Raw genomic sequence first — 24,687 nt, forward strand, 5'->3', positions numbered from 1 at the left:
ACCATGTACACCCTTTAATAACAATGGTTTTACCTGATGGCCGTTGATAATGTGCTCCACCACAAAGCAAAACTGGTCAAGGATTGTTTTGACAAGCACAGCGATGAGTTTGAGGTGTTGCCCCTGAAACTTTCCGGATCTCGATCACATTGAGCATCAGTAGGATGTGTTAGACACAAGCCTGATCCACTGAGGCCCCACCTTGCACCTTACAGGACTGTACAGCTGTTCTGGTAGTAGGTGGTCATAATGTTATGCCTGACAAAGTAATTCAAATTCAACAGTCGTTCAACTGAACAAACTGAATAGAGTTCAAAAGTCCAAAAAGCAGGGACCACCGAGTCATTACACCTTGCTGCTTTTATTTGTTGTTCTTTCAGGAAAATATGCTACGTTGTTATGTAATGATATTGAGCTACAGGCAAAGTAAATATACATTTTGCCGCTTGAAATAAGCTTGTAAAGGTCTGTTTAGCAACGATCAGAGGAAGTTTACATCATTATCACATAAACACAACTTGATGACTGCTTGTGTTTCTATATTTGTGAATGAAATCAAGTCATTGTTATGTTTCAGGACAAATAATACACTTTGTATATGTTACACAAGGTTTTCAGCAAGAACAGCCAATTGGGTAAAAAGTTAATCAAGAACTGAATGAACTTTGGCATCAGTAAAACAAGCTGACACAAAAGTGACGATAGCAGTGTACCCCAAAGACTATCATTATTATTATTATTATTATTATTAACTCCTTTATTTAAACAAGCTCATGGAGATGGAAATCTCGTTTTCAAGAGAGACAAAAAACAAAAATCAACAGATGGCTACATTTAAAAAAAGGACCCATTACACATCACGGCAAAGTAAGAAAAACCATGAAGGGATACTAAAATGTATATTTATTACAAGGAAACTATAACACAAGGCTTTGGAATATTTGGCGTGTCACAAAATGTAAACTCTCGTCTTCTGAATGAAGGTCTGCCTACGATGGACATCTTAATTGTTTCCCTTCCTGGTTATATAAACAGTTATTGTCCACGGCTGATCACCTGATACATGTTACAGTTTTGGAGACAACTGTCAATAACAACTAGACCCTTGCTTTGCACATGCCCACTGTGTGTTCTCCAGCTCCGCTCTCAGCACTTGGTATTTCTCATGCTTCTTCCTGATGTTACTGTCACATGATCAGTACTTCCTAATGTACTCATGGATCTTTCACTTAGCGTGCAGTCTCAGGGTGCTGGATTTGGGGTGAAACTCTCCATACGTGGTAAGGAGCTTCCTTTTCTTGATGTCAGTGGCTTTTATCTTCTCCTTTCGCCATCTTATTATCTCAGCACTGGATCTGATGGCCAGCAGGTGTTGACTACACTTCTACAAGTGACATTCTGTCATTGCTGTAGATCCTGGTGGTATGGACCAGTGAATCGATGTCTCATTCACTCCTGACATACTGCTTGATGTAATGCATTTAGGGGAGGTGGTTAACTATTGTGCCATTCTGTAGTTGGTAACCATAGTCAGTCTGGCTCAGGCTTTTCTGGCATCTCCTTGGTAAATCCCGCACTTGGAGGTAACTTGTGCTCATGTATTGAATCATGTGCCTGTTCACATTAGATGCCTGATTGGAGCTTCTACGTTGGCTATTGGCCGGTAGTTGGATTGGACCGGCCCTTATGCTCTGGGACCAGGACAGTCTGGCCTTCAGTTGGCATTTCCCGGTGCATCTTGTCCATTAGCAGCTGATTTGTGCTGCCACTCGCTCATGGAGTGCAGTTAGCTTCTTTAGCCAGTAGGTATGAATTACTGGTGCTGTCCGATCCTTTGTCTGCCATTGTGATGGTTACTGGATCCACTTCAATTCAATGTAGTTGTTTTTTTATATGTTTTTTTTCATGGTGCCTTCCAGAAAATGGAACATTTGAAGACTAACAATAAATTGGCTTATAGACTACAATGTAAATTTAAGTTTAAGGTTTTCTTATTTCATGTTCAGTTTTAGTTTTTAGTTTTGTTTTTGTATCTGTAGGATTTCTTGATGTCAGCTACTTCCTCTGTCTGTCAGTGGTACACCTCATGTAGGGGCCTATCCGTGATTATTACGTTTTCTATTCCTCATCACATGCTGTGTTCAGTTGCCTCAGGCAGGCGTTGGGAACATAATGGTGTGAGTCTGGTTTCAGCGTACAGCACTGGGACGCTTCATATATTGCCTTGAGGTCACTCTTGTTGTGATTTGGCGCTGTATCACCAAAACTGAAATGAATTGAATATTTAAAGGAAGGGTGAATTTAAAAAGGACAGATCTGCTGCCATCTACCAGGATGATAAAGATGAAACGAAATTTCACCAAGACAATGATGCCAAACACAGCCAAGGAAACTCTCAGCTGGTTTCAGAGAAAGAAATTAAAGCCGCTGGGATGGCCAGTCACCTAAAATCTGTCCACAGCAGAAAAGATATGAAACAGGAAGTGCACCTGAAAACCGTGATGGAGCACTTTGGACAATCAGTTTTACTAACTTGGAGATTTGTTTATAACCTGACTACCAGGCTGCCAAGTTGGTCCAGACAGTGTTTCAAGTACTTCAGTCCAGAACATTGAAGTATGTTTGTGCTGAATAAAGACCGCCAAACACACAAGCAGTTCCGCCTAATTTTCAGAGTCACATGTTATTCCCATGGACTGCAAAGGTGTTTTCCAGATGGTTCTAAAATCAAACCAGCTTGCCGGCCACAGATTTGAGTACTAACGTTATTGTAGGTTGATCTGGTGTTTAGCCAGCATGCTCGTTCACATTATCCCATTAGATCTGTTTCTGCTGGCTGTTTGCAACCTTAGACTTTACAGTTCATTCATGTTCACACATTTTAGGTTTTTGATAATGTTAAATATTCCCTGTGTGAATATGACGAGCTCTTTTGCAGCATATAATAATAATAATATTAAGTATTAACAGTAGATCATTAATGTTTTACGTCATCCTGTTCTTGGGCAGGACTTTCACATCCAGTCTGAGAAGCTCTCTGCATTGTGATCTGTTTCATTTGAATTGTTGAGGAAATCTTTTGGAAAACATTTCCGAAAATGCCATTTATGCTACAACATTACCATGCCATCATTGCCGAGGCATGGACCCTAAAGCACCTGTGAATATACACTCGGTATCTGGGACCAAGATATATAAGCCTCTAAATCTTGTTATACACATTTTCCACCCAGAATGTTCAAGCTTCAGTTTTGACACATTTTGACTTATTTCTACATGTTTCAGTAGCCCATGGTGTTTTCACACCTATGCTTTGTTAACTGTGGTTGATGAGTAAACTTGTAGCTTTTCCCACGATTTGGTTCATTTTCACATAGAGAAAAATCCAAGTGAACCAAATGCATCATATAAAACACTTGAGAATGTTCAGTGGGTTCACTGGTCAGTTGTGTCTAAACTCAGGAAGAAGGCGATGGGTTTTGGACTACTGGATAACACAGATGATTCATTTCACAGCAACTTGCTATCCTGTGCAGACCTCTATAATGCCATCCCGCATTGAGAATACAAAGCATACGTAGCTGTGGGACGTTTGTAACGTACACCATAAATGAAGTTTTGGAACCACCTCCTCCAAACGGTCTGATTGTGATTACTGTGTTCACACCTGCACAAACAAACTGCACCAACTGGGAAAACAAAGCAGGGTTCAGTATAAATGGACTAAATACAGCAGATGTGAAAACACCCCAGGACTAGAAGGCTCTAATTGATTTTTCATAGTTTGTCTTAAAATTAAAAAATGCATACTGTTTAAATAGGCAAATATATAATTGTACTTATTTTAGTTAAATGTAATAGTTCTATACATATATTTGTCATAGGTTTGTGATTCTACACTGATGTTCACAGCTGCTAAAGACACCTGATTTTCTCAAAGCTAATGGATATTTTTAAGCAGATACTCATTATCACAACATAAGGCCTAATCAGCTGTTTCATATCATAATATCAAATAACATGTATTCCATTTTTTTATTAAGCCCAGTCAATAAAAATTAAATGATCATTATTAATTAATTAAATAAGCATTTTTTCAGATGTTTGTGGTGAGACGCTGAGGGGGTCGAGGGCTGTTTCCTTGGTAAAAACAGATGAAACCTCAGACTGTGCAGTGACCAACACCGACTTCTTTATCATCAAACCACCCCATCAGCTCTGCAAAATCATGCTAGTGATTAAGATATGTTTGTTTAGTGGCTATTTACAGGAAACACAAAGCCAGCATTTACATACTGTAAGTTATCAAGACAGTAAGCTATGACACAAACACACATGCTCCCATTTGGTTTAATACAGGCTGTGAGGCCCCTGTGGCTTTAGTCCAGACATCCTGTGGGTATCAGAGTGATTTAGCAAACCCACAGGGAGTATGCTCTTATAATAACAGATGCAGGCTTTCTGCCATCACATTTCCAAAGCACTTTTAGGGATGGAGTTGAGAATTAGCGTTTTCCCCCTTTTAACTGGCTGCAGGAGGACAAAGAGAAGCTAAAGCTGCAATAGCTTATTGCTAAGAGTCATGGCAATGTCAGGATTTAGCTTGAAAGCATGAGCTGTAAGACACACACCGTGTGTGTGCGTGTGTGAACCAAGTTGACTTCTGGTTCAGTCGTTATGCTGAACCAGAAGTCAACTTGGTAAAGAACACAAATGTCAACAAATCTGCATGAATATAAGTACGTAGTGTGCTCGGCCTAAGGCCTCCTCGTCCCAGAGTTCCTGTAAAAACCTGGGTGGGACCGTCTCCACGTTCTCCGATAAAATGAAATGGATACGAATAATTTCACATCTGAGAATCTCCTTTTTTGAAAGCAGACATTTCATCTGTGGCAAAAGCAGAATTGAGAAATGCTCTTGCAGAAGTCAAAAGTGAACAACATTGATAAAAAACCGAAATAATAAGCAGTCGTCCAGAGAGTCATCAGACGAAAGATGAAAACATGGAGGGGCTAATGAGGAGGTGTAACTTAAGGAACCTTTGAGTACCCAAGAAACCTGCCTCCAGCTATCTCACAGTTGCTGCAGTTGGAGAAAAGGCCACTGATTGACATTTCTCATCAAGTCTCGCCATTGTTTGACAAAATCTTTCTTACCTTGAAGCCAGATAACAAACTTCATATGGAACAAACGGCAGCCAAGCATACTGTAGCAAAGGACCCGACAGCTCCAGGGGTTGTATCGACATCGTGTGTTTTAACATGTTCACTTTCCAGTGTGCTTCTGCAGTTTTTCAGCTGTGGTTCTCCCAGTGGGCTCTGCACTGCCCCCCCCACTCCCCACTTCCTCCAGGCTACTGAAAGAGTGAAGATGTGGTCAGAGTGATGGATATTGGCTGTATCTTCCAGCCTTCTCTGGCACCGTCCCATGAACCCACTGCTTCACCCCTTCCCTGCAGCTGAGCCACTAACCACACCTGCCACAGATTCATAAACATGTGTTGCAGTTACAGAGAATAATAGGTGGCATGTAACTTCCACACTGTATATATTGTTACTGGGACAGCACATATCAGAACATTGCTGTGCTGGATGAAGAGGAATGCTGTTTGTCCCAGTTAGAGTGGGAAAGAGTTTCAGTTGAATGCACCTCTCCCACAGCTTTACACAGCCCACGCTACATTTCAAACAGTGAATCTCAAATTGTACATCATACAGTTACAATTTTGGGGTAAACAATTTGATGTCTTGCCAAACTCAGGGATATTATCAGTGTACACTTTGTATATAGAAAATAGGTTAGCCTCTGCACACAGTTTCACTGTCATGGCCGCTGTGGCTCGCAGCGTTAGGACCCAGAGTGCAGGACTCGGGCAACAAGACAAAAACTTAAAGCTCACGTTTTTATTACTGGCGACTCAAATGTTAAACCAAACACAGAGCAGTGTGGGAGAGAAACAAACTTAAACTAGGACTGTAGGAGAACACACGGGGGCACAGACCCTGGGACTGTAGCATCGATGTTGTGCATGCTCTTCGCTGTTAGCAAAAATCCAGACAGACCTGAACCCTACATGTGACCCATGCAGAGTGGGTCTGGCCACAGTATTGCGTTTGTCTTTCTCCAAAGCTGCACGGATTTTGGAACATTTGAGAGTTTTTCTTAAAGATGTGGACAAGCACTACAGCGGTGTCCTCAGCGTGGTCCTATTGGATCGCTCTCTCTTTGTGAGCACGACGTGAACATGATTACTTTCTTTGCTCTTCCTGTTCTTTGTAGATGAAGGACTCTGGCCCCAACATTTGGCCGTTGTATTAAAGTTCAATAAGCAGAGATCACTTGAAAGAATTGAACTTAGCTTCATAGGTTATGTGTCATATTTATCCAGAAAAGATCAGATTTGCCATTTATAGCCAATTATGTGCTTTGATGAAACCATGGCAGCTGTTAACCGATAACTGTGATGTCAGTGTACTTAATGTATGAGGCAAAGTGGCAATATATGTCACTGAGAAAATATGTTGATTAGATCTGACTATTCTAAGGTTAGAGTGGGGGAGGTCTTTCTCTTTATTGGACTTTGTTATGGCAACAATATAATAAACTAAGCTGAAGTAAGTGAAATTTTGATATATTAAGTACATAACCCCACGTGACATTTAAAGTTACTAAATGAAGCAGAAATGAGTAGACAGCTGATCACATCACACATTTCCTTTTTTAATTGGATGTTTTTCTTTGGTTTGGATAAAGCAAGCAACAGGAATATGTGACGTTATTTTTTATTTATTTCAAATGTAAACAATTATAAATATTTATTTATTGACCAAGCTGTTATTTCATGGCTTTAGGCATACTTAGGTATTTTAATGTGGATGTCTATATGGATTGGCCATAAACTGTGTGCTAATGGAGAGTGGTCCATAGTGCAGTGATTTGCCTCAAAGCAAATGGATACATTTGCCGAAGATGCTAAAGATCTTAAGCTGGGCAAACACTTCAGTCGCGTTATTCAGCTCCTGCTCAAACTGCACGATTGACTCGCAGGGGTTAGAAGGTCGTAGGTCACGATGCAGGTCTCACACTAGACGGCCCGATGCTCTGATGCGACCTGAGTGCTCACACTGTGCGTCCATAACATGAAGGTTATAACACAAAATCTGTCCCTCTCTGTCTTTCACTCACACAGACAGGCACACCACCTCCATCAACTTTGCTAAATTGCTAATTAAAAACATTGTTCAGGCAGCTGCGATTGAGCAGCAATGTCCATCCAATTGTTTTCACGGTTGTTGTGGTCGTGATAATTTGGTGAGGCCACATCGAAAAGGCTCAGATGAGATTGCCAAAGTTCTACAAGTTGTGCCTCCATTGCTTGTGTCACACGCTGCTGCCGTGCTGCTCCGTCTTTTCACTTCCATTTCTGTGTTTGGGCGTGTGCAGTGTGGGAGGCTGCGGTGACACCCTCATGAGGGGCGACCGGATTTCAAACAGGTTTGATTTTCTTGCGACCAAATGATTGTTGATCCGGAGCTGGTCGTGAGGTGTTAATCGCTTCTCGTTACCCCACGTGTACTACACGATGCACGACACACGTTTAAGGCGAAACTTAGGCCCATCCCCAAAACGGTTGCATGACTGAAAAATAGGCTCAAAATGGGCCAAAAATCGCACAGTGTATGCCCAGCATTACACAAGTGGATGAAAAGGAAAATTAGATATGGAGATCAAACCTTTTCTTTTTGTGCCAGGCCATGAATATAATCCTCTGAGAGTCTTTGGGGATGTTGGAGGAAGGTTTAAGACACAATTAGAGGAACAGTTGTATTTGTCAGTCTGATAACAGAATAATTGTCCATGCACGTCCAGCAGCCTACAGGTGTAATTATGTGCATGCAGGCTGTTGGATCAAGCCACATGTGACTGACAGCATTGTTTAAAAATCAGTTAAAACAATAAGCTTGCAGGGTACCGAAAAGTAAAAAAAGAGACATTTTCCCCTTTTATGATGCAGTTTTGTAGCTTTTAGATGAGATTTCATTTATATTTGCAGATGTAAAAACTGTAATAATACAGTCAAACCCTGTTCTAATACAAATATTCAGTACTGTTATTAATTGTTTATATGTAACATTATATAACATCTTAAACTAGTAACTGGTAATTGGGTTTAATAATTACAATAATCTTTTACGCAGTTTATTACACACACGCAACTTGTAGATCTCAACCGAGCAAAGTTTACTACAAACTGTTTGTTCAGACAGAAAATCACATAAATGATGCATTTATATTAAGTGTTGTATTATTTTATTAGAAATAATGTGAAATTATATTAATAATGAGACAAACATGTATTTTTATAGGCATTTAGTAATTATCGTTCCAAGTAACTGAATTGGTGAATATGTTGTAAATAACTCGACATCACCACACTGTTTGCTTGATGCTGTTTGTTTGGTGCTTACTGGCTTTGCTTTTGTTTTGACAACATTTGATATCCTTCTTGGGGTCTTCTGCTGTGTGGAATCGACCTTTGACCGCTAGTGGCCAGTAAACACAGACCAGAAAATAGCCCAGGTCACATTTCTACCAGATCCAAGAGAATTAACTTCTGCTAGACTCCCTGGCTGCCGAGGCCTTGTGCAATCTGGACAAAACCATTCTTTCCTGGCTTGGACCCTTAAGAAACACTCATCCAGAACCAGCTATGGTCACCTCTATCCATGATAAGGACCCTGTGCAGGAGCCAACTCTAAAGTTGGTCCACTCTAGAGCCAGCCATGGTTGGGGGATGATGCCATATTCAGCAGAGATGGGTCCCAATGAAAGTCCCTGCTACTGCACCTCAAAGTCAACCAGCTCAGTGCCCGGGTGTGCAAGAGAGCCGGCGCCAGCAGCAGGAGCCACAGCAGCTGAGATTTTTGTGTTTGGCATTTTTTTTTGAGTGGTTAGGGGATAGGCAGCATTCAGCTACTGAGACATGCTCCCACAGGCAAACACAACTGCCACACACACCCTCACACAGTACCACACATAGGTACATGCACATACACTAGTGGAGATCAAACGATCACCTTTTTCACATCGGCGCAGCTGTTTTATACGCAAGCTGTGGGCGTGGCCGTGCTAGCCAGAGTGTCTTAGAGAAGTATCCACACGCTGTTGTTGGATACTTTGTTGTCCTGTTGTTCTGAACATTGGATATCAAAGATAAAAACACAGACTCACAACCTGTTAAAGTATGCCTGTTAGATGACAGCACTGTTAAAACCCTTATATTTAAAATTATATTGGTTTGTAACGAATTAAACCTGTTGTTAGATTTAAATGACTCCGTGGAGAAAAGACACAGAGTAACCTTGACAGATTTGCAGCTTCCTGTTAAACTCATACCAGCACTTCAACAGCAGCAATATGAATCCTTTGAGGCCATGACCATCACAGCTTTACTTGTCATTGATCAGCTTGGAATGAAAGTTATTTAATTCAGACAGAGAAACCTGTAAGAAGCATTTTAAACATAATGAAAGAGACTAACTGTCCATGTCCCCTGTTATATCGGTAAATCTTGCTTCAGCATTTGAATTACCCTTCTTGCAGCTCATATTCTGCCAGTTTGTGATACCTGTAAAAACAGAGGGTAGTGTGCTATAAGGCTAACTTCTGTTTCTTAATGAACTGTAAAACAGATTTTATCCAGTCTATAAAAACAAACTCATTTTCTTCCTTGAAAGGAATCTTTGTTATTTGAACATGAACATGGATCCAGACTGCCTAAGATTTCTCTCAGTATTGCAAAAATGTGGCACATTCCCACATATAAGCTACTTCTTTGCTTCTTGTTGTCTTGTAAAGACGTTAGCATGTCAGGTCTCTGCTGTGAGTTGAAGAATGTGGCAGGATTTCTATGGCTTTTCCAGAGACTCAGCCCTGAAGCTGACTACTGCAGGTTGGGGCGCTGGAATGAGGGAAGACTGAAGCGTTTTTTGTGAACTGAATGCGGCTCTATTGACGTGCTCATGTTGCATTGTTGTGTAACACTGTGGTACTGGCACAGATTTAACATGTTCACAATATGACTGGAAACAAAGTTCAGCCAAGTCTTTACAAAGCAAATATTCATGTCAATCTATCTTTCAAGACTTCAGAAAAGCCACCTCTGGTGTGGTCCTCCATGCACCAGTTCATCCATCGAGCTTCCTGTTTTTCTGATCACTAAGTACTAAAGCAAGCTCTAGGAAAAGCTGCAAAAGTTGATTATTCTACCAGAAAAGCCTTGGAACGCATTTCATAGGAGGCAACAGGGAAACATGAACTCTTGCAGAGTTCAGCACACACTCCGCATCTACTGCAGTTACCATGAAAGAATAATTTTGTGTTCCTCTGTCATTGCTGAACTGATATGACAGTGAATGCTTTGTATTACATCTATTTTTGTCTAATTTTATTGTTATTGTTATGAGCATCTCTCCCTCTTTTGGGTTAGGGTTAGATTTTGTATTTGTCCATTTGAATGACATTGAATGAGGAGAGGTTTTTATATGGGAGCTAAATCATCTGGGTCAGCTTCCTCCTATAAGACTTTATTGAAGTGGCTTATAAAGGAATAAAATCAGACTTCAAAATCAGACTTCATGCCATGGTGAGCTGTGTAGCAGGCAGGGCTTGGACCCAAACGCAGGACTCAAAGACACAAACTTAAAGCTGCAGCTTTATTACCGGAAAAAAAGAACTAAAGACAAAATACAGGAATACTAAAGAAATAAACCTTTAGTATACCTGTATTTTGTCTTTAGTAAACCAAACATAAACTAAAACTAAGAATTTCCTGGCCAATAGCGAGTGGACGAGACTGGAGAACAGGAAGCCTTTACTCTACACACAGCTAACGTGGAGAACGTGACAACAAACCGAAGACTGAAGACTTAAAGACACAGGAGAGGATGGGCAACAGGTGGGAAAAGCCGGGGACCAATCTGACATAACGAGACAAAGGAAGCGAAACTGAATACACTGAATGCAGGACGACTATCAAAATAAAACAGGAAGCAAAAAACAAATACAGAGACACACATGAAGACGCACAAGCTTAACAATGAGAACAGGGAGACACTAACATGGGGACATTACTGACTGGAGAGACACAGGGAAGACACCGAGACTGAATCCCAAAACTATACACAAGCACAAAACCCATAAAGAGAGCAAAAACCATGAGTGACACGAACACATGAAGTTGGCGCTACATGAAGAATATTGAACTGTTACCTCCTGGTATTTTTCCATAGTTCTAAGATGTACATGTTTTATTGTACTGAGTAGGGCGATCGTGGCTCAAGAGTTGGCAGTTTGTCTTGTAATCGGAAGGTTGCCGGTTCGAGCCCCGGCTCGGACAGTCTCGGTCGTTGTGTCCTTGGGCAAGACACTTCACTGCCTACTGGTGTTGGCCAGAGGGGCCGATGGTGCGATATGGCAGCCTCGCTTCTGTCAGTCTGCCCCAGGGCAGCTGTGGCTACAACTGCAGCTGCCTCCACCAGTGTGTGAATGTGAGAGTGAATGAATAGTGGAATTGTACAGCGCTTTGAGGGTCTCATAAAGCGCTATATAAATGCAATCCATTATTATTATTATTAGTGTAATATTATTATTTGGCCTTTTTCAACCCTAAAATTAGTCATATCCATCAGCAGCTGGCTCCGCCAGGTAATTCCACACATAATTACACAGTATGATCCCCTCTTCCTTCCTTTCTAATGTCACATGTCTGACGGTTGAGGAAATATTTGGGTTTATTAAGAAATATAATCCATCTACGTGCCACCTTGACCCATTTCCCACTAGGTTGGCTAAATCCTATTTATCCTCGCTCTCTTGATAACTGACATTATTCACTCTTCCCTAATCTCCGGCTTTTTTCCTCTACCTCTTAAAACAGCTGTGATAATTCCACCTCTTAACAAACTTGGCGGAAACCCTTTCAGTCTAAATAATTATAGTCCAAATGCTAATTTACCATCCCAGTCTAGAAAAGCTGTTGCTGTGCAGCTCCATTCTCACCTTACTTCGAGTCATCTATTTGAACACTTGGCAGGAGTGAGACAGCTCTAGTCAACATCACAACTGACCTGACACTGTGGGCTGTTAACCATAGCTGAGCTACGCCTCTGACAGTCTCTCACCGTATCATTGGCACGTCACATTATTTAATTCAGTTAATTTCACTTAAGTGTTATTTTTGTACCACTGAAACCCAACACTAGTCACCTCAAGTCGCTTAATACTGGTATAGGTCACGACCCCACAATAATAGAGACCAAGAATCAGACGACCTCCTATCAGCAAGTACTTTGGAGACAGTGGGAAGAAAAAAACGTCATTTTAACAGGAAGAAAACTCTAGTAAAACCAGGCTCAGTGAGGGGAGGGAGACGAAACAGAAGACATGGTGTGGAAGAGAGCCAGACATTAATCAAACACAATGTGACTGAAAGGGGCTAACAGAAGAAGAAACAGTCAGCCAGCAGATTCCCCAGCAGCCTACACCTACTGCAGCAGACCTGAGGCAGGATTCAGGGTCACCTGATCCAGCCCTAACTATATGCTTTATTAAAAAGGAAAGCTTGAATCCTAATAGATAGTTTCTGCCTCCTGAATCCAAGCTGGGAGCTGGTCCCACAGAAGAGGGGCCTGAAAACTCAAAGTAAGCCAGCATTCTGAGCGTGCTCTGTTGGAGTCGGGCTATCTGGTCTGTAAGATAAGATGAAGCCTGATAATACAAAGGAGGAAGGATTTTGCTTCTGGATTCAACAGGAAGCCAACATATGATCTCAGATCGTAATCAGTCAGTAAAGTTAAATAACTTCAGATCACAGTTGGTCCAGTTCTCAGTGGTGTTCCTGACGGCTCTGTCTTAGCCCCCCCTTGGATTTATTTAACTCTGGCATTCATTTTCGTTCTCATGCCACTCTGCCTAACTTGACCTTTCCACCTTCTTTTGTGTCCGACTGCTTACGTGAGACTAAATTGTGGTTGTCTGCTAATTTTCTCAAGTTAAACAGAGGTTCTTCTGATAGGAACCCAAACTGTTCGGGATAAATGGGATCAATTCTCACTCTGCATTCCCAGTTTTCAAATCTGTCCTTCCACCCAGCTAAGAGATGAGGTATCAATAATATGACACAGTCTGCACATTTCCATCTATGTGATATTAGTCGGCTGCACCCTTCACAGCTTACAGTGTTCTTGAACATGCTCTGGTTACATCTCGCATTGATTATTGTAATTCTATCCTCTGTCCTACCACATAAACGTCTCCAAAGACTGGTCCAAAATGCAGCCCCTCATGTGATTACCAGAACCTTTCCACAGCCTCTTACTTTCACATCTGTCTATAATCTCACACCTCCAAATCACTGATCTTCTCACATACACCTCTCCTTCCTGTACTCCGAGACCCTCCTCCTCTGTTACCTTTATTATACTACGTGAACTTTAGCGAGTTCAGCCGAGGGCCTCTCGTCGTTGGATGTCTCAGCATTGATCCCTGTCTTTGACATACATCTTTTTAAGCTTGCCTATTCTTTTGATTTTAAATTTATGATGTATTGTCTTTTAATTCTGTGATGGGTTCAACTGGTGTTTCATCCATACTGTGCTTTTGTTATTGTAAAGTGTTCTTGAGTGTTTTTCTAGTTAAAATTAGCAAATGTTCATTGGGCAGATTCTCAGCCTTTCAATAAGAGCCTGATTTTTTTTATTATTATCATTCCAGACTTTGTGCAGACAAGCTTTGGGTAACAAGATGGTGATGAAATATCTCCATCATGTCCAACAAGCTCAGCCTGTCATGTTTGATATGTTAGCTGTTCCTGCTGTGGACAACTGCACAAAGTGATACATAGATATTTATTGAATGTTGAATTAGTTCTTAAGCCACATTAGATACAGTAGTTAGGTGGAAGGTTGGAAACAGATTGCTGTATTTATAGTTTTTACACAATAAATTCGGGGTTTTCTCTGTTACAGGGTCTCCACCTTACAGTGTGCACGGCCCTGAGATGGCCATTGTTGTGATTTGGCACTATATAAACTGAATTCAACTGAATTTTCAGGCAAACATCAGTTTAACTGTTTGTGCCCGGTATTTTACATGGTCATGTGAGTTCAGAGGATGTAACATCATCGTTATTATTCAGTATTTATGCCATCGTTTCAGGCAGCACAGTGGTTAGCATGAAGGTGCTCGACTCCACCATCTTTTTGGGGCCTCCCTGTGTGGAGTTTGCATGTTCGTCCATGTTTGGGTGGGTTCTTTCTGGGGACTGTGGCTTGAATTGATGGATATGAAATAATTCAAATAACAAAAAAAGCTAACTGACGAATCAGAACACGTTTTCCTGCTGTTAGGGTTTGATAAGATAAGATAAAACTTTATTAATTCCCCCCTCCTTTGTCCTCCTGTCTCCCCTCCCTCTCCCCTCCAGAGAGGAGTTAAACAGTCTGATGGTGTGTGGGACAAAGGAGTTTTTAAGTCTGTTGGTTCTTGTCTTTGGGAGAAGCAACCTGTCACTGAACAGGCTCTTCTGGTTGTTTGTTGGTTTGATTACAGCAAACACAGAAATGCTAAATTGCAAATGGACTGTGTGACTAAAGGACCCGACGTGTACACAATGTTGCAGCGTTGGTGCGGTTTTATTTATAGTGCTCACTTGATCAGACTACTGGTGCAGTTTTCAGCTGTCTAGCTCCCAGCACAACTCTCTCCTCCAGTACCAGCGAACTCCTAAAATATAGGAAGAGCTCGATTAGCCAACCAGCCCCAGCTGTCCTGGCAGCCTCCCTGGCACTGCCCTCTGAACTCACTGCACCAACCTCCTCTGCAGTGGAGCCACAGACCGGCTCTCAGCTACTCTTTCTACAGTTTAATAAAGTTTCTGTTTACTGTCAAAGCCACCGTTGTTGTAGGTCAGACATGTTGTTGTGGGCAGCCGGGCACCACTGTAACACCTATCAGTTACCACCACACCCACAACAGCACACACACAGTTGTGAATTCTTTTTATTTACAGTGCTCGTTACAGGCCACTCTGCACATCGTTTGTGCTCTCGAGGTCCCAGCGTGCTACTAAATCAGGAAGGCAAGATTAAACAATTATTACCAGCTGTGCCGGCTTGCCTCCCCGAGCACTGCCCCTGAAGCCAGACACCACCTCCCCCCTGCAGCGGAGCCACAAACCACACCCGCTACAGTTATAAAATAAGCCCAATAACCAGGCTCTTGTTTTTCTTGTAGCATTAGTGTTATATCATTTTGATTTCCAAGCCCTACGCAAGATTGCAGTGAGTGATTTGGTAGTCCCAGCTTTTCACAACCCTTCTGAAACCTGACAGGTGTCCAGGTTTACAGTGGCCCCCACTTTGTTTTTCTTTTCTTTTTTTAAGAAGTTTGATGTTTTAAGAAAAGGTTTTCTTGTGTATCTACAGAAGATGAAATGCAACCTTTGCTTTGATCTCACTGAAACACGACAACGACGTGGGAAGGCAGAGGTAGCCAAACTACACTGAACAAAAATATAAACGCAACACTTTTGTTTTTGCTCCCATTTTCCATGAGCTGAACTTAAAGATCTGAGACATTTTCTACAAACACAAAGGAGCCATGACTCTCAAATATTGTTCACAAATCTGTCTAAATCTGTGTTAGTGAGAACTTCTCGTTCGCCGAGATCATCCATCCCACCTCACAGGTGTGGCATGTCAAGGTGCTGATTGGACAGCATGAGTATTGCACAGGTGTGCCTGAGACTGCCCACAATAAAAGGCCACTCTGAAATATGCAGTTTGATCACACAGCACAGTGCTACACAGTGCAGTTGGCATGCTGACTGCAGGAATGTTTACCGGAACTGTTGCCTGTGAAATGAATGTTCATTTCTCTGCCATAAGCCATCTTCAAAGGTGTTTCAGAGAATTTGGCAGTACATCAACCGGCCTCACAATCGTAGACCAGCCCATGACCTCCACATCCAGCATGTTCATCTCCAGGATGGTCGACCAGGTGGAGACCAGCCACCTGGACAGCTGCAACAACAATCGGTTTGCATAAGCAAAGAATTTCTGCAAAAACTGTCAGAAACCGTCTCAGGGAAGCTCATCGCCATGCTCGTGGTCCTCATCGCGGTCTGGACCTGACTGCAGTTTGTCACTTTAACCACCTTGAGTGGGCGAATGCTCTCATTTGATGGCGTCTGCCACGTTGGAGAGGTGTTCTGTTCACAGATGTTTTTACTGTTCAGGGCAGATGGCAGACAGCTTGTGTTGCGTTGTGTGGATGAGCAGTTTGCTGATGTCAACGTTGTGGATTGAGTGGCCCGTGGTGGCGGTGGGGTTCTGGACAATGAACACGAGTGCATTTTATTGTTGACATTTTGAATGCACAGCGATACCGTGTTGAGATCCTGAGGACCATTGTTGTGCCATTTATCCATGACCACAACCTCATGTTACAGCATGATAATGCACAGCCCCATATTGCAAGGATCTGTACACAACTCCTTGGAAGCTGAAAACATCCCAGTTCTTGCATGGCCAGCATGCTCACCAGACATGTTTGGGACGCTCGGCTCGGCGTATACGACAGCGTGTTCCAGTTCCTGCCAATATTCAGCAACTTTGCACAAGTATTGAAGAGGAGTGGACCAACAATCAACAACCTGATCAACTCTATGCCCAATGCACACCATTTGCCTCACAAGGTGCAACAAATCTCCATTGGATGTGTTGCCTGCGTGAGGCAAATGGTGGCCACACCAGATACTGACTGGTTTTGCGACATCTGTAGCACTGTGCTGTGTGATCAAACTGCATATTTCAGAGTGGCCTTTTATTGTGGGCAGTCTCAGGCACACCTGTGCAATACTCATGCTGTCCAATCAGCACCTTGACATGCCACACCTGTGAGGTGGGATGGATGATCTCGGCGAACGAGAAGTTCTCACTAACGCAGATTTAGACAGATTTGTGAACAATATTTGAGAGTCATGGCTCCTTTGTGTTTGTAGAAAATGTTTCAGATCTTTAGGTTCAGCTCATGGAAAATGGGAGCAAAAACAAAAGTGTTGCGTTTATATTTTTGTTCAGTGTATTTATAAAGTGCACAGAGTTGTGCCAGGGGGGCGTTTTCTCCTCATTGTATGGACTCCAGTTTAATTATTATCCATTTTCTTTTCATGACACCATGTAGAATGATCTGTTCCAGTATGTGGAGTTTGCAGTGAAACTCTCGTATATGTTCTTTCTGTTGCACAGTTTGGCTTAGTTTGAATCTGACTGACTGGAGGCAGAATCTCACAGGCAAAGATTGTTTTTCAGTTTTCACGTTCAGAGCAGTGCAGAGTGTCAGGCTGGAGAAAAACCAACATCCCACATATGGTAAAACCGTTGTTAGGACTTTCTCTGCACTCTCTCCCTCCCTGTCTCTGTCTCTATCTTTCTGCCTAAGCTTCTGTTTTAATGGCTTGAATAGTGCAGTCTGTCAGCTACTATTTTTCCTGCCTGGTAACTCAATTTAAAAATGAATTGCTCCTTTAAATCCTCACACCACATCATTGTTAAACTTGGCACAACAATGTCTTATGTTGCATGGGAGACTGAGGTTCCAGACACGTTGGTCCTCAGGCTGCGATATGTGCCACAGCACTGAAAGATATAAAGACAGATATGAGCAGATGGAGCCAGCGTTTTTGGTTGTTCTGTGTTAGCAGAGTTTTCCAGTCAGACTCTTCGGTGTTTTGATCTTGTTGTCCATCCCCAAAGCTACACTAAAAACTAAAGGAGGCTGAGCCTTTATTTTGGCGTCCCCACTATTTCTCTGCTTTCCCGTCTTCAGTCTGTGAGCTTAGTGGACTGTTTCAAAAAGCAGCTGAAGACACTTTTTATTGTATTGTATTGCTTATTTACTTATTTTTCATTGTTTTCATATCATGTGGAGCACTTTGTGATCTGTAGCTTTAAAGGTGCAATAAAAATGAATTTTCTTACTTCTGAACCTTACTGTAATGTTAATGTTAGCTAATGATTCTCACTGAGTCACTCATTGTTAGTCTAAATATGTGTCCATTATACATTATACATGCTCGCTTTTCCTGTTAGTGTTACGTGACTCCAACATTATTGACTGATGATAAGTGACTTACGTATAATTCCAATTTATTATCTCTTATTCAGAACATTTCACAGCTACAGTAAGACTTTTTTGAGGTTATTGAGTTAAAAAAATGTTGTTTAATGTGTAATTTTGATTTCTATCAAGATGACGCTCATAGACTGAAACTGTTAAAAATATAAAGGAGTGAGCACTCGTGCTAGCCGACCACTGCCATCCAGCCTCTTGCTGGTACAGTCTCAGGATGAACTAAGAGCCAGGATTACAGCCCAGCGGGAAATAAGAGAGTGCTGTGCTCTAATGTTCATGGTAACCTGGCTTTCAGACAACGTGCAGCTGTGACGTCAGAGCTACTGGGACACGCCCACCAGTCCTTTGTTCCTTTGCCCTCCAGCCATCCTTTGAGCATCTTACAGTTTAACGTAGCCGAAATGACATATGGTTACTGTGCTATCAGAGATGCTAGAATTGTCACGGCGAGTGAAAAGAGCCGTGTGGAAAAGGAAAAGGAGGATCCAAACGCAGGCAGTCGTGAAGGTGTAAGGGTGATTTATTGAACAGAAAATAAATATGGACAAACAGCAAATGGAGCACGAACTAAACTAGACTGGAAACAACTAAACTACAGAGCACAAACCTGGACCAGAATGAGAACGAGCAGAGGAGATTGACGATGGACAGCAGGGAGAACACACGGGTGAGACATGGTGGATACACAGACGGACCAGCAACTACAATGACAGAGGACACGACTTAAATACACAGAGAAACACAGGGGAATTACACACAGGTGGTGGACACAGCTGGGAATAATCAACAAGACGAGACAGAGGTAAAACTGAACACACCCACATGAGACGCAGACCTTCACAATAAAACAGGAAACGAGAACACTACACCAAGACGCAGACCTGACACTGAGACAGACAGAATGACACATGGAACCTGAACTAAACCTGCAAAAACATGACAACTCAAAATACTGGGTCAACCTGACCCAGAACCGTGACAAGAATGGCGTAGATTATGTCACCAATGTGTGAACACACCTCCTAACCCTGCCTTACAGGTCAGATGTGGATCACAAGACCCCCAAATGTGTAAGTTCATATCTTTGGATATGCTCTCATCATAGATGACACAGTAGTCTTGGACTGAGACAGGTGAGAAAAAAAACTTTTGATCTGTCCGCTATTGGTCGTCACGATGGAGTAATGTTTTGCCCGCCAGGCTAGAGAGTCGGTCACGTGACCAAACTGTGGCGAAACCAATGACTGTAGAAATGATGGCCGACCTGGCTGCACTTCCTCCCATTGAAAATTTAAATGAAACCAAAGTTCCTGCTTGAGGGAGCTGCCATGTTGCACTTTTGGAGCCGGAGTCTGCGCAGTAGTGACTTGAAGTGGCGTGGCAGCGTTATACTGGCGCCCGCACACCTGCTGGGCGTGACCACGAACACACACCCCTGCCCTTTTTACGTAGTCCACTGCTCCAGTTTTGAAGGTGTCGCTCTCATCGTCATTGCTATCTCTAGGGTTAGGAAATTCCAGAATGTCTAATGACTAATCCCGATCCTCTGGTGTCTGCTTATATGACACCTGCCATGTGCTCATCCTATTATTACAGAGTGTATTCAAGCATTAAGAAAGACACTTGTTAACTAAGTCTGTTTACATATTTCTGCCTTTACTTTGCAGTGACTCCATGCCTCCTCACCCCATAGCTTTGGGGAACGGCTCCAATCCACACAGGATAGATTTGAATCCACCTTAATGATACGAAAACATGAAAGTGGAAGAATTACGTTCCTATTTCTCTGTATCCAAACATCTGTCTTTGCTTGACTTTCCATTTTCCTCTCTACCACATCCTTTGGTTGGTAACATTGTACAAAGGAAGTGCAAGCTGTATAACACATTGGTTTTCATGACGCAGGGCTGTGGACTCCTGAAGGTTATTTTATAGCAAATGAGGCCCTCTTGGGTTACACTGTGGGAGTTGGGTGCTTCCTGGCCAAAGGTGCTGAGAAAAATACATTTTCCTTGGACGTTTTGGGTAAAATCTCTTACATCTTTCTTTCTTTCACTGTGTGTGGAAGTTCTTTAGCTTTTGTACATATTTGTTCACATAAACGAGTCAATAACAGTTCATTGTGAGCCTTGTCAGTTTGGTTTTGTCTTTTTAAACTTCTCGTGTCCAGCAGATGTAGCAGCAGAATAATGGTCAGAGTATTGTGTCAAACCTGTCTACACAAAAACTTATTTGTGTCCAGAAGTTTAAATCTGGATCGATGAAAAGATCTTGCTCCCACTTTGTGGTTGGGAGGGAGATTGAATGATGAGTTGGGGGCACTGACATTTTAAAAAGTTGGCTGAGATTAAATCTCTCCTGAATTATGTATTTCATTTGTTTGTGTTTAAGAAACCTACTGAAATGAAATCAAGTTTCCATCTTGAATAACATTTTTATTCTTTTTTCGTACCATTTTTGCTTTTTCTTTCTCTGGCACATATCTGGATTGTCCAAATGGCTCTAAGTTTACAGTGAATAAGGGAAGATTTTCTGGTGGAAGAAATTCCCACCAGCCTGTCAGAGAGGTGTTTATATTAAGGCTTTAAAGCAGTTATGATCATTAATACTTTGGATTATGGCAGATTAGAGATTTTTACTTTATCACAGAAAGCTTATTCTAGGTCCGGCCATGGGCTGTCGAGCAAACTTAATTAGATCCAATCTGAAACATCTATAAGAAGAGAAATAGTAGTAAAAATGTTCTAGACCTCCGTCGTGTTTTGACTTTCGTGGAGTTTTTACACCTATTGGTGATGGTTTATTTTTCCATGATAATTTAGAGACGTTTGAGTCTTTTGAACTAGAAAGTGTTTTTTCTCCTGAATTATGTCATTTAACTCTAGTTTTAGTTTCTCGGGATGCTAATTATATGTTTGTGTGGTGAGGAAGGCCATTCAAATTTTTTTTCTAATTCTAATTTTTGCTTTATTTTTCTTATGAGAACAGTGAGATATTATTTCGTCCCACGACACTACCTTTCCACCTTCCCAAAGAACACTTGGAGATATTACTGGCAGGTCATTGTTTTCTGAATACAATCCCCAGTTAACAGAGTTCTTGATTTTAAGTAAAGAGGTATTAAATCTTTGATGTGACTCACAGAGATAGACACTGGTGCACGATGGCTGAACTAAGTACAAGTTTAGTCCCAGCGAGAATGTGAGTGGTGTACTGGTGAAAGAAGGTGTAATCCCTGAGAGTGGGGTGACGTAAACACTGTTGTTTAATAATGTCTGTAGAGTGTCTGTTGCTTTGACTCACTGCTGCACTGAGCCTGTAAATTCCTGGATTAAATACCAGGTTGAGTCTCGTCCTGTTAAAAGCGAGGGTGTCATTTGCTTCACATAATACAATCTGATGGTTACTTCTGTTTTAATGTTTTGGTTACAGACAAGTTACACAGTAACATTTGCTCTGCTTCTTTATCATATTTTCTAGTTTTTTTCTTCTCATCACCAAAGGAGGTCATAGGTTTGTTGTTGTTGATTTCTATGTATTATTGTAGGGCATATCCCTCACATAATAAACACTTTGAGGGAAGTGTAGTTGTGATTTGACTCAAGTGTTCAGGGGTGTATGGGCTGTAGGGATTTCAGAAAAAGGTGCAAAAGAAATGGAGTCGTTTTACTGCTCTGACGAGGAGCTGAGTTAGGCTGACAGACGTTCACTGTTTAGACAACGGCTGCAGAAAATCCTTTAAGCATGAAAGTGAATTAACAAAGCAGAAATGTACAGATCTGTAAATGTGATTGTAGTTGAGTGATCATTGGTTGGCTGTGAGGGTGATTACACAAACAGGCTTTTCACTTTGTTTCACCTTTGATGTCAGTGGGATTTAGTAACATAGACCAACATCTCCAACAGTACAGTTCATTAGGACCCCAGTTTGTAATGGTTTTAAATCTTATTATAGCAACGAGTGCATGACACACCAGGTTACCGACCAGTGAAGCTGGTGAAAATAAAGGCAACCAGATGGTGGGAAAGAGCAAAGGAAGTGCCCAACAAAAAATGGCTGCTACTGTGTGGTTTGACGAGAGAAACAGTGGATCTAAGAGACACGGGGTATATCAGGAGTGGAAGTGGGTTTTTGGATCTGGATATTTAGACAACTGAAACTGCACAGGCTATTCTTGGATCAGTATTCTGGGACAGAGAGTCATCATATTACGTTTTATCAAACAACAATAAACTGAGAATAAAGGGATTTTATTAAGGTAAAGTGTTGAATTATGCACATTTTCTCAAACTAAACACCAGGGCGCACGGGGCAATATTTGTAATGGTTTGAAATCTTATTATAGCAGCGAGTCTCAGTATTTTTGCATAGTTACTTTAAGAACTTGAAAGACTTCATTTTCAGTAAATGACTGAGTCTAATCAGACAAGGGAAAGGGAAACACCCGTGAATCTGAACGCTGGTGGGCAATATTAGATCGTTATTTCTGACCATAGCTAACTGCCACTGCTTTTACATAAGCATAAACAACAGGTGTTAGCAATAGTTGGGATTAAACCCAGCAGAGGACAAGGCTTGGAATATGATATCAATGCAGTCAAATAAATTCCACTTTTTGTGTGTGTGTGTGTGTGTGTGTGTGTGTGTGTTTGTTTATGACTGTAAACTTTGTTTCATGTTGTGCCCAGAGCTCGTTTGACGGGCGCCACTTCATGTGCTATATTTGAGCCCACTTCCCCAGGCCTTTCAAAGTGCCTTTGGATCAAGGTGCTCTACACTATGTCCCCTGGGTGAGTGGGTCCAGCCAACAGGATGTGATGGCAGGCCAGAATGCAACAAGAATCTTGCCTTCGTGTTTGCTTTCCACACCCTTAAATAGAGAGAGGGAGGTAAAGGGTAACCTTAAAAATGTGGAACACAATCATAGGAATGACTGGAGCAGCCGTAATTTGACTTTATTACCCAGATCTCATATCATAATAGAAAATCCTCTAAATTTAAAGGGTCTGGGTGTTTGCAGTATGCAACAGTTGGCTCTTTGTGGCCCTAAATGATGCAGTTTTAACTGAAGTTAACTTAAAACTAAAGAAAATGTTCATCAAATATCATCTTATCAAATCGTAGGAATTCAAGTTATGAAATTTCGTAAATCAACATTACATGATGTGATGTTGATTTACGAAATATCTCTAATTTTTAAAAAATGTAAAATTATGTCTCTTAAAATACGTTATTCACTTAGCAAATAACAAATTAGCAACATTTATTCTGTCAGACCCCTGTAATAGGAGAAAGTCATAAACGTTTACGTTATTCACTATTTAGTACAATGTTTAGTTTTAAATGTAGACCTGTTGACGGTGTTTGCTGTGATTTTAGTGAGCTGTCCCTGTCTGTTCTGCATCCCTGAAAAGATGCAATTATTTTTCTGACGTAGTCCCTGTAATTAGATGAAGACACACACAGGACTTTGTGAAAGCTGTGAGAATATAAAGCTGCCTGTGTGGACCAAACATTCAGTGTAAAATGAGAGTGGTGTACTTTGATGCCATGCGAAGGACAGAGTAAGACTTTTTAAATTGCTGTAATGCCTTAGCTTTGGGGTGGCTACCAGTCTGCATGCTGTGTTGCCACAATGGTAACAGAAAATAGTGGGGAACCTTTTAAACAACATCTTCTTATGCGAGCTTCAAACTGTAAACTGGTGTGACTTAATGTCATCATTTCCTCAACATAAACAGTATATTTTAGACCCTAAACTGTCTGTTTCCATTGTATTTAATTCGTATGGATTTGAATTTCACTGACAGCAGGCACCCAAGTATGGATGGAGTAGTCTGAGGAGCACATAGATTGAATAATAGTGAGGATTTGCATTTCACAGAGAGTTTTCCTCATCTTGCTGTGGCTGTCATGACGACGTCTTCAGTGACCCGTGTCTGGTTTTGGTCGTAACTGTTTTTGTTGAATGATCCCAGGCTCTTTCTACATAATTCGGTTTTTGTGAAAGGCCTGTTTTATGGCTGTTTGAAAGCTGACGGGCTGTGATGCGAGTTTATTAACTTGGCACAATCTGAAAGGGTTGAATTTTCATAATAATTTTACCATGTGTGGACAATGAGAAATTCACTTGATGTTTGAGTATTTTATATTACATGCACTAGGTTTCCCTAAACAGGGTTAGAGACCCTAAAGAGATGCTATTTTTGACCAATCAACCTTATTTGCATTGCCAAACAATTTTTTATTTATCTATTGATTACCGATCAACTCATCCGCTTTGTTTAGAAGAAAACGGTGACGTGTGATCGGACCAAAACCTTCAGAATGTTTACATGAAGCATTTGATTTATGGTTAATCTGGTTACTTGTGTACAGATTACAGTGTTCATGTGCCACTGCTGTAACTAGACAGAAAACAACTCAATAATTGGCGTCTTGTGGTGTTGAAAAGTGACAAGAAGTTATGTTTGATTACCTCATAGAAAGAA

General features: G+C 41.4%; 1 protein-coding gene and 1 pseudogene across 4 annotated transcripts in view; one reads left to right on the plus strand and one right to left on the minus strand.

The window, feature by feature from the left end:
• col13a1 (collagen, type XIII, alpha 1) overlaps window positions 1-24,687 on the plus strand; it is a 108,186-nt gene that overhangs the window by 13,454 nt on the left and 70,045 nt on the right. The gene's annotated exons all lie outside the window — the stretch shown is intronic.
• LOC146375514 (uncharacterized) lies at window positions 15,862-16,744 on the minus strand (annotated as a pseudogene).

Source organism: Perissodus microlepis, chromosome 13 (assembly GCF_051167445.1).
Source record: "Perissodus microlepis isolate ML-2025 ecotype Zambia chromosome 13, ASM5116744v1, whole genome shotgun sequence".
NCBI classification, from domain to species: domain Eukaryota; kingdom Metazoa; phylum Chordata; class Actinopteri; order Cichliformes; family Cichlidae; genus Perissodus; species Perissodus microlepis.